At 43.2% G+C, this 11,230-nt stretch overlaps 1 long non-coding RNA gene across 2 annotated transcripts; it reads left to right on the top strand.

Annotated features, from left to right (window-relative positions):
- On the top strand, positions 1-10,990 carry LOC136501509 (uncharacterized). 2 transcript variants are annotated; one of them, XR_010770301.1, is made up of 8 exons: positions 1-485; positions 7,923-8,043; positions 8,135-8,934; positions 9,037-9,376; positions 9,465-9,681; positions 9,771-9,968; positions 10,058-10,231; positions 10,306-10,990. It is a non-coding gene; the product is annotated as an uncharacterized lncRNA (long non-coding RNA). The 2 variants fall into 2 exon arrangements; XR_010770302.1 differs by lacking the exons at positions 7,923-8,043; positions 8,135-8,934.
- Positions 10,991-11,230: the final 240 nt, after the last annotated feature.

Genomic DNA, 11,230 nt, shown 5'->3' with positions numbered 1-11,230 from the left:
TCGATCCTACTCCAAGAACACATTGACGCGTGCATACATTGCTCCCGTTCACCATGCATGAAGCCTTCTTCGTTGCATCTCTAGCAGGAAGCAACTAGTAGTAGTTTTCAGTTCCAAGCTAAGAGCGAGCTCGCTAGGCTGCTAGCTAGTAGTTGATCAATAGCTAGCCTTAATTAGTGGCACGATGGTGGATAGTGCCCAAGTAGAGGGGAGGAACGGCGGTGGATCCGGCAAGCCGCCGGAGCGGCGGCCTAATACCACGCATGCTCAGGCGGCGTACTCCCACACTCACGCTCGTGCGTACGAGTACGCGCGCTCTAGTATACACGCACGCTCGGGCGTCCGTACGTTTCGCTGGCTGTGAAGGGCTCAGGCCTCCTGGCTCTCTTGTTGTCCACGGTTGTCCTCCTTGGCGGCTTTGTCTCCTCGCTGCGGAAAACGAATTTCTTCTGCAACACAGTCATCAGCATGATACAGGCAGCCGGGTCAGTAATCTCCTCTTATTTGATTGCTCTGCATCTATCTATATGTTCTCTCCAAGTACTTCACAATACAACAATTAGTATCACTCCAAGTACCTTACATGAGTGTTCAGCGGTTTTAGCATGCCTATGTAACACTCCGATAAATTTATGGGATTTTATTTACAACACAGAGCAACATATAAAAATATATGTGCCTATTGAGTAATTTAACTACAGAAAAAGTACATGGTGATTTATTTTATTCTAATTTAAAGTACATGTTACGAGTCTAACAAAATCGGATTTACAACTTTGGGACAGTTCTATAAATAATACAGAATTTACAAGTTTACAGCACAACTAAATAAGTTTGAGAATCTAAACGGGTGATTTGCAAGTTTACGGACCGGCGGGATGACACAGCCGGACAAGCATGATGACCTAAACGAGCGATTTGTGAGTTTAGGGAATCGAGATGACACAGATGAATAAGTTTGAGGACCTAAACGGTAGATTTACGAGTTTATGGACCAGGATGACACAGCCGAACAAGTTTAATGACCGCTAGTGGACTTTACTCTAAAAAAATATCTGTATTTACCACTACCATTTTGTTTCTCCCTCACCGGTACCATTTGTTATGAACGACGTATAGGAATATGAAGTAAAGAATCAAGCCACAGAGGAGACACACGATTTAACGTGGAAAACCCCTCCGATGTGAAGGGGAAAAACCACGGGCACCAGCCAGCAACAATCTCACTATCTCAAGAGTTTTGGGTTACACGCCTATGGCGGCTTACAAGAGAATCAAGTCTCCACGAAACCCTAGCCCGGCCTATATCCTGGAGTGAATTTGGAACAACTCCAACAAACTCCACCTTGAGACAAATTCATCTTATATCATAAATCAACCCTTCATCCTGAACATAACAAAGATAGAAAACCACTGGTGCCAATAATAGTCTCTTAGACTATCCAATTAAACCAACTAAGCTTGAGCACAGCTCAAACTTAGCAACAGGAACAGGCTTTGTCATCATATCAGCAGGATTATCATGAGTACTAATCTTGCATACCTTCAGCTTACCTTCTTCAATCACATCACGCACAAAATGATACTTGATATCTATGTGCTTAGTTCTCTCATGGAACATCTGATCTTTAGTGAGGTAAATTACACTTTGACTGTCACAGTGCAAACTTATGCAAGATTCAACTCCACAAAGCTCAGCGTACAAACCTTTCAGCCAAATTAATTCTTTGCACGCTTCACAAATAGCCATATATTCTGCTTTAGTAGTAGACAAAGCAACAACTGACTATAAAGTAGCCCTCCAACTCACAGCACAACTGCCAACAGTAAACACATAACCTGTAAGTGATCTTCGCCTGTCCAGATCAGCAGCATAATCAGAATCCACATAGCCAATAAGACCCTTATTAGTTCTTCCAAACTTTAAACAGGAATTTACTGTGCCTCTGAGGTACCTGAAAATCCACTGAACTGCCCTCCAATATTCTTTGTCAGGATTAGACATATATCTACTAACAAGACTCATAGCATATGACAAATCTGGACGAGAGCAAACCATGGCATACATCAAAGACCCAATAGCACTAGAATAAGGAACCCTTGACATGTATTCAATCTCTGCATCTGTACTAGGACACTGAGCAGCTGACAACTTAAAGTGAGGTGCAATAGGGGTACTAACAGCCTTAGCATTTTGCATGTTGAAACGCTGAAGAACTTTCTTGATATAATTTTGTTGACTAAGAAATAGCAAACCAGATTTTCTGTCTCTACTAATTTCCATACTAAGAATTTTCTTAGCACTACCAAGATCTTTCATATCAAAACCACTACTCAATAGCTTCTTTAACTTAGTGATTTCAATCTTACTCTTGGCAGCAATCAGCATATCATCAACATATAATAACAAATATATAGGTGATCCATTAACGTGCTTGATGTAAACACAGCTATCATACTTAGATCTTTTAAAACTGTGTGCTAACATAAATGAATCAAACCTCTTGTTCCACTAACGAGGGGACTGTTTCAAACCATACAAGGATCTCTTCAACTTGCACACATATTTTTCCTTGCCAGGCACTATGAACCCTTCTGGTTGGTCCATGTATATGTCCTCCTCAAGCTCTCCATGCAAAAACGCAGTCTTCACATCTAACTGCTCAAGCTCAAGATCATGTGAAGCAACAATACTAAGGAAAGTACGAATTGAACTGTGTTTTACCACTGGAGAGAACACATCATTGTAGTCAACACCCGGAATTTGACTGTAGCCTTTAGCAACTAACCTTGCCTTATACTTTGGAGGCTCGCTTGGAGATAAACCCTCCTTTCTCTTGAAGATCCATTTGCAGCTGATGGTCTTCTTATTCTTAGGCAAAGGTACAATCTCCCATGTACTGTTCTTCTCAAGAGGCTGCATCTCCTCATGCATAGCAGAAATCCAATTCTCAGTATCACCACAACGAATAGCTTCTTTATAGGTTGCTGGCTCATGAACATTCTCCACCTGTTCAGCACAACTCAAAGCATAGTAAGACAAATTACACTCTTCAATAAGACGCTTAGGAGGTGCAATTGTCCTTTTTGACTTGCGTTGAGCAATAGGTAAATCCTCCTCTAACTGCAAAATAGGAGGAGTTTGCTGAACATCATCATGAGCATCATCCTCAGCAACATCATTATCATGGTCACCATGCTCATCAACAGGCTCCACCTGCACACCTGTATCATCATCAACATGCTCCACCTGCATGTGCATACGCTGCAGCTCTTTTTCTGGAACATGATCTGAGGGCAAACTGTCAGTAAACATCACAGATTCATTGAAAACAACACTCCTGCTCATAAAAGTCTTTCCTGTTTCAGGATTCCACAATTTATAGCCTTTGACTCCTGAACTATAACCAAGGAAAAGACACATAACAGCTCTAGGCTCTAATTTTCCATTATCAACATGAGCATAAGCAGTGCATCCAAAAACTTTCAACTGTGAATAATCAGCAGACATACCAGACCATACCTCAATGGGAGTTCTTTTATTTAGTGGAATAGAAGGTGACCTGTTTATCAAGTAACAGGCAGTATTAGCAGCTTCAGCCCAAAAATGCTTGCTCATCCTGGCATTAGACAGCATGCAACGGGCCTTGGACATGATGGTTTTGTTCATGCGTTCGGCCACACCATTCTGTTATGGAGTATGGGGTATGGTGTGATGCCTAACAATACCTTCTGATCTGCAATAATCATTAAATTCACGCGAACAAAATTCTCCACCATTATCAGTACGAAGCAATTTTACCTTCCTTTCAGTTTGCCTTTCTATCATTACTTTCCATTCCTTAAAAGCAGCAAAAGTATCATCTTTCTGTTTCAGAAAATAAGGCCAAACCCTTCTAGAGTAATCATCAATAATTGTAAGCATGTAACGAGCACCACCAAGTGAGGACTTACGGGAAGGACCCCATAAATCAGCATGAACATAATCAAGAGTACCTTTAGTGGTGTGAACAGAAGTGTTGAAATGTACCCTTTTATGCTTCCCGAAAATACAATGCTCACAAAACTTTATTTTACTCGAAGTGCAGCCATCCAGCAGGTTTCTCTTCATCAATTCTGCCATACCATGGTGACTCGTATGTCCCAAACGCATATGCCAAAGGTTAGTTTTACTAGGTTCATCATTAGTAACAGCAGCAACAGCGGAATCAGAACTAGGTAAAGTACACCCTCTAAGGACATATAACTTTGCAGAATTAAGATCACCTTTCAAGCAAACAAGAGAACCTTTTGATACCTTCAGAACGCCATCTGAACCGGAATATTTGTAACCTTCTGCATCAAGCGTGCTCAATGAGATAAGATTTCTGGACATCCCTGGTATATACCTGACATTTTTTAGCGTGCGTGTCATGCCATCATCAGTCTTGATCTGAACTGATCCAATCCCCACAATGTCACACGGGTTATCATCTCCCATCCGCACAACATCCCCTTTCTGCACAGGCTTATACGAGCTAAACCAATTTCTGTTAGTGCAAATATGAAATGAACATGCAGAATCGAGAATCCATTCATCATGACCAGCAACACAACCAGCAAATACTACCAGACAATCTCTAGAATCATCATCAGACGCAGCAGCAGCAACAGAGACCTTACCAGCCGACTTGTTTTTCCTCTTCTCCCTATTCTGTACTTTTCTGCAATCCTCAACATTATGATTTGTCAGCTTGCAATAAACACAGAACTTTTTATTACCATGTGGCTTGGACTTTGAACGGCCTCTCCTTTCGTAGTTCTTTCTACCATCATTGCCATCATTGGAGGATCTGTTTTCAGTTCTGCCTCTCACATGCAAAGCATCGCCCTTGGAGGACGACGTCCCGTTATTCTGCACCATGCCTCTCATCTTCTCCCTAGACTGGAGAGCCTCATAAACTTCCTTTAGGGTTAGTTCATCACGGCTCAAAAGTATGGTGTCATGAAAATTTGCATACGAATTTGGCAAAGAACATAGCAGTAAAAGACCTAAGTCCACATCATCATACTTCACCTCCATCGACACTAAGTCGGCGACGATCTTCTTGAATTCAGTGATGTGGCTCATCACTGAATCCTCCTTCTTCATCTTCAGGGTGAACAGCTTCATCTTCATCTGCATCTTACTGGTTAGATCCTTGGACATACAGATCGATTTCACTTTCAGCCATAGTTCTGCAGCAGTTTTCTCTTTCAGACACTCCTGCAAAATATCATTATGAAGATGCAACTGAATTAGGGCGAGCACCTTCTGATCCTTGTGGATCTCTTCTAGAGTCCACTCAGCCTTCCTCTTTCTGAAACTATCCAGCGCCTCATCATAGTCATGAGTCTGCGCCAGAATCCCCCGCATCTTGACTTGCTATAGCGAGAACCGCGTGTCGTAGTTCAGCAGCGGAAGATCGAACTTCATCGACGTCGTCATGAACCCTAACAGCAACCAAAGCTCTGATACCACTTGTTATGAACGACGTATAGGAATATGAAGTAAAGAATCAAGCCACAGAGGAGACACACGATTTAACGTGAAAAACCCCTCCGATGTGAAGGGGAAAAACCACGGGCACCAGCCAGCAACAATCTCACTATCTCAAGAGTTTTGGGTTACACGCCTATGGCGGCTTACAAGAGAATCAAGTCTCCACGAAACCCTAGCAAGGGTGTATATACCGTACCGTACGCTCCGGCCCAAGCCTCCGACGATGGGCCTCCGCTTCGCTCCGTTAGAAGCCCGGCCTATATCCTAGAGTGAATTTGGAACAACTCCAACACCATTGTGCTGACATGGCAATCCAACTATTCTTAATAACACACTGAGGCGCCATTAGAAACTTTTTTTTGAAGAAAGGATCGCTCCCCACTTGATTCATTCACATTTTGTGGTCACAAGTAGCAATGCATGTGTGGTACACGTGTTTTATGGTTGCTATAGGCGGTGTCCAAATCCCAAAATGATATAGATATCTGATCACATGTATTAGTATAGAAGTCACCTTCACTTGATGACAAACAAATATTGGTTAAAATTAAAACATGATTCAATGATTTATTACATGATTATATATTAAATGTATATAGACGTATATGCAAACAAAACTACAGAAATAAGGAAGAACACAATGAATCAACGGAAGTTTGTTGTCATTATAATTTAATTTGGTTCAATGCAATTAACTTTGCCAGCTTCAGCCTTCGTACGAACTCAATTCTAGCCCCAGATGTGTTTCCTTATCATCAGATAATGTAGCAACGAGCTGATCTTGATCATAGATCAGTTGGTTCGGTTCTTTTGGTGGAACTTATCTACCTAGGTTCAAAGTCCTCGACTTGGCATGGGTGCTCGTATTTTTCTGAAATTTTTACAGGATTTAACGGCGCTATGCTTTCAGTGCTAAACGACGTCTCCGTCGACAACGAAGTGCATGTGGTGACTCTCGGTCCTTCAGAGGTTCTCATAGGGGTAGGTTTGCATACGTGTGTTTCGGGGTGAGTGTGCGTGCGTGTTGTGGACGTCAACGTTATACTATGTAATTCTAAAAAAAATCAGATAATGTAGCATATTTCTCCTTTGAACGTTAGCGTCTAAGACCACACACTTTGTTCCAATCCCGCGTTAGTTCCTCTCCTCTATAAATCTTAATAATTAATAAAAATTATGTAATAATATTAATGGTTGAACTTTACGAAACATTAAGAACTTTACGAAAGGTGTCGTAGTGACAGACCCTGCACCACCGATAATGATTGGTGCCGCGGTTCGTGAACAGATAGATGGTCTCATGGTCAATCCAGAAGGTGGTTTTGTGGGATATGGAGAGCAACATATGTGGACTCATAAGTCGGGCTTGACTCGGCTCCCCTATTTTGATGACCTTCTCCTTCCACACAACATTGATGTAATGCACACTGAAAAGAATGTCGCCGAGGCACTTTGGGCAACAATCATGGACATTCCTGACAAGTCAAAGGACAACGTTAAGGTTAGAGTGGATCTAGCAACGTTATGCGATAGACCAAACCAACATATGAAGCCTCCTAGTCACAGCAAGACATGGAGAAGGCCTAAGGTCGATTTTGTCTTGAGCAAGCCCCAAAGGAGGGAAGTACTAGAATGGATCTTGACGTTAATGTTCCCTGATGGGTATGCAGCTAATCTGAGAAGGGGGTGAACTTATCTACTATGCGAGTCTTAGGGATGATGAGTCATGACTACCACATATGGATTGAGCGGCTTCTTCCGACGATGGTTCGAGGCTATGTCCCTGAGCATGTCTGGCTAGTGCTGGCAGAGTTGAGTTATTTCTTTCGCTAGCTTTGTGCCAAGGAGTTATCTCGGACCATGATTGCTGGCTTGGAAAGAATGACACCTGTGTTGCTCTGTAAGTTGGAGAAGATCTCTCCACCCGGCTTCTTCAATCCGATGCAGCACTTGATTTTGCACCTCCCGTAGAGGCACGAATGGGGGGGGGCCGTGTAGGGCCGTTGGTGCTATCCAATCGAGAGATGTCTAAAGGTTCTTCGAAAAAAATGTAGAAATAAATGCAAAATCGAGGCTTCCATTGCGGAGGCATACATTCTGGAGGAGGTGGCAAACTTCACAACAACATATTATGGTGACAACCTCCCTAACGTGTATAATCCACCCGCTCATTACAATGCTGGCAAAAATGAATCGAACCTCAGCCTTTTCTGAGGGCAACTCAGAAGCACAAGTGCATCGACCCCTAAGACCTTGAATCATGAAGAGTGGCGCCATATCATGCTATATGTGTTGACCAACCTTGGCAAAGTGGTGCCGTACATGCAGTAAGTTCTCAACGAGCTTGTTAAATATGCCGTCACTATTCTACATCTAACCCCCTTGTTTCTCATTGGTACAGGGAATTTCTTCATGAATTCTGGCATCAATCAAGGGATCCTACCGCGCAGCAGCTAGATACCCTTCTTAGATAGGGTGCAGGAAATGGAATGCCCGATTTTATTTCTTGGTTCAAATGAAAGGTATCGTCCAATTTAGCTCATACTTAGTTTGACATTCTAAGTTACTTGTACGTGCGAATAATATAACAATGTATCCTACTTGAGGTTGCAGGGCCAAAGGGATGCGTCTATGCGTGCCGAGTTGAGACAGGTTGCCGATGGCTTTGCCTATAGGGTCAAGTCATTTTCCGGATATGACATGAATGGATATCGCTTTCGCATAACAAGCTACGAGCAGAGTCGGCCCAATCAAAGAACCACAAGTTCTGTAGTTTTTACGTCCGGCGTTGATGGGGTCGAGTATTATGGAAGAATTGAAGAAATATACGAACTCAAGTTTCATGGTTCCAAACCTTTTAATCCCGTCATATTCAAATGCCATTGGTTTGATCCTGAAGTAATGAGACGGACATATTCTAATCTTGGGCTAGTCAAAATTCGACAGGATTCCGTCTTACCAGGAGACGATGTCTATATTATGGCCAAATAGGCCATGCAAGTTTATTATCTCTCATATGTGTGTCAAACCAAAAGGCATCTTAAGGGTTGGGATATTGTGCATAGGGTATCGCCACATGGTAAAGTGCCTGTCCCAAACGATGAAGATTACAACTTAGACTCAAACACATATGACGGAGAGTTCTTTCAAGAAGAGGGACTAGAAGGGAGGTTTGAGATAGACTTAACCGAAGCGATCGGAATGGAAGTAGACAATGAAACGGTTATTGAAGAGGGCGCTGGAGATGAGGTGCAAAATGTGAAGGACTTACAAATGCTTGAGCGATTACATTTAGACAATAACAATGGCAACATTGCTCATTCGAATAGTGTTGATTATTTCAACATGATTGATAGTGATGATGAGACTTATGATCCAGCTAATCCTGATCATGAAGATTATTTCTAATACATGTAATACTATTTTATTTTGTAATTATGTTTTGTTTATTTTGCATCTCATTCTAAGTACTTCTTGTTTATCTGTGCTTATTGGTTTACTCTTTTTAATTGCAGGTAATTGAACAAAGATGGTGGGCGGTGGGATGAGGAAGCTAACATCCTTGTACCGAAGGACAAGCACCGCAGCACTAGGGGAGAGTAGGAGGAGGAGCAGCCACAAGAGGGAGCCGTCGCCTGCCGCCCCGTCACGTGAGAAGGAGGAGGAGGAGGAGGAGGAGGAGCAGGTGCCCTAGGAGGACGCCAAGGAGGCACAGGAGGACGAGGAGGAGGAGGCGACAGTAGGGGGTTCCGCTTCCTCTAGTTCGTCGAGCATCTACTTGTGAGGTCCCGTGAGCCTCCCTTAGCGACCGATACCTCATGAGAGACGCCCGCTGATTCGACCTGAGGGGGAAAAGTAAGTAACTTTTGATGTTATCACTACTTTATATAATATGTTGAAAATCAAAATAGAAACTAATAATTTTTCTTAATCACTTGGGCAGGAACTGGACGATTGTGGCGAGTGGAGGTGCTCACACACGCCAAGTCAATGGCATCCTCGGTCTTCTGTGCAAGGAGCACTTCCCTGGCCTGGTTGAGTACGCCGGAGTGACGGGGCCAGCCTACTCGTTTGACCACTACGCCACCACCCCCGATGCTGCAGATCGGGCCCGCAGGGTATTCAACAACAAGGCGGAGTGGGTGAAGCAAGAGTTGTGGGTAAGTCCTCCCCGCACCACATTGCTCAAAAAATCGCATTCATTGGGCATTCTTGAAATAGTGAATGGATACATCGTGTTTGTATGTAGGATTTCTTTAGATGCCAGGACGGACATGAGGCCAGGGCGGATGCGGTGGCTACCAAATGCTGCAAAAAACTCATCGTGGACATGCATTACGAGGCGCGCATCTAGGCCGTCGTAACTTACCACGGGACCGTCCTTGGAACGAAGGTCACCAAAAGGGACACAAGGACCATGACGCTGACCCGAGACCAGTACCTGCAGGTAAATACATAACATTAATACTAATTCCTTTTGAGATTAAGTAGGTCTAATTTCATCTTCTGATATGTCATGTACTTGATGGCCTGTAGATGATTCCTTATTGGTGCGCCGTGCATCCCCAGTGCTAGGAATAGATGGTGGACAAGTGGGGCTCATGTGAGTGGGAGGAGACGCACAACTTGTGCCAGGAGTGGCGTTTGATGATGCCAGGTGTAGCACACCATCAAGGCAGCTGCAACCATAGCAGATACACAGAAACATGGGTACACGAATTCATTTATTTATTCTAACGCTCAATTCTGCATGATTTCTAATTATCTTATTGTTTTTCTCGCAGTCGGTGTCACATGGTGGCCAGCCTTGCTCCATCTTCAAGGCATTTGCTATGGCCCACAAGGGCAAGGCGACGAAACCCTACGCTTCGGCCCAAGCCTCCGGCGACGGGCCTCCGCTTCGCTCCGTCAGAAGCCCGGCCTATATCCTGGAGTGAATTTGGAACAACTCCAACACCATTGTGCTGACATGGCAATCCAACTATTCTTAATAATACACTGAGGCGCCATTAGAAACTTTTTTTGAAGAAAGGATCGCTCCCCACTTGATTCATTCACATTTTGTGGTCACAAGTAGCAATGCATGTGTGGTACACGTGTTTTATGGTTGCTATAGGCGGCGTCCAAATCCCAAAATGATATAGATATCTGATCACATGTATTAGTATAGAAGTCACCTTCACTTGATGACAAACAAATATTGGTTAAAATTAAAACATGATTCAATGATTTATTACATGATTATATATTAAATGTATATAGACGTATATGCAAACAAAACTACAGAAATAAGGAAGAACACAATGAATCAACGGAAGTTTGTTGTCATTATAATTTAATTTGGTTCAATGCAATTAACTTTGCCAGCTTCAGCCTTCGTACGAACTCAATTCTGGCCCCAGATGTGTCTCCTTATCATCAGATAATGTAGCAACGAGCTGATCTTGATCATAGATTAGTTGGTTCGGTTCTTTTGGTGGAACTTATCTACCTGGGTTCAAAGTCCTCGACTTGGCATGGGTGCTCGTATTTTTCTGAAATTTTTACAGGATTTAACGGCGCTATGGTTTCAGTGCTAAACGACGTCTCCGTCGACAGTGAGGTGCATGTGGTGACTCTCGGTCCTTCAGAGGTGCTCATAGGGGTAGGTTTGCGTACGTGTGTTCCACGGTGAGTGTGCGTGCGTGTTGTGGACGTCAACGTTATACT

This window comes from Miscanthus floridulus, chromosome 13 (genome assembly GCF_019320115.1).
Source record: "Miscanthus floridulus cultivar M001 chromosome 13, ASM1932011v1, whole genome shotgun sequence".
NCBI lineage: Eukaryota > Viridiplantae > Streptophyta > Magnoliopsida > Poales > Poaceae > Miscanthus > Miscanthus floridulus.
This window is presented reverse-complemented; position numbering and strand designations above follow the sequence as displayed.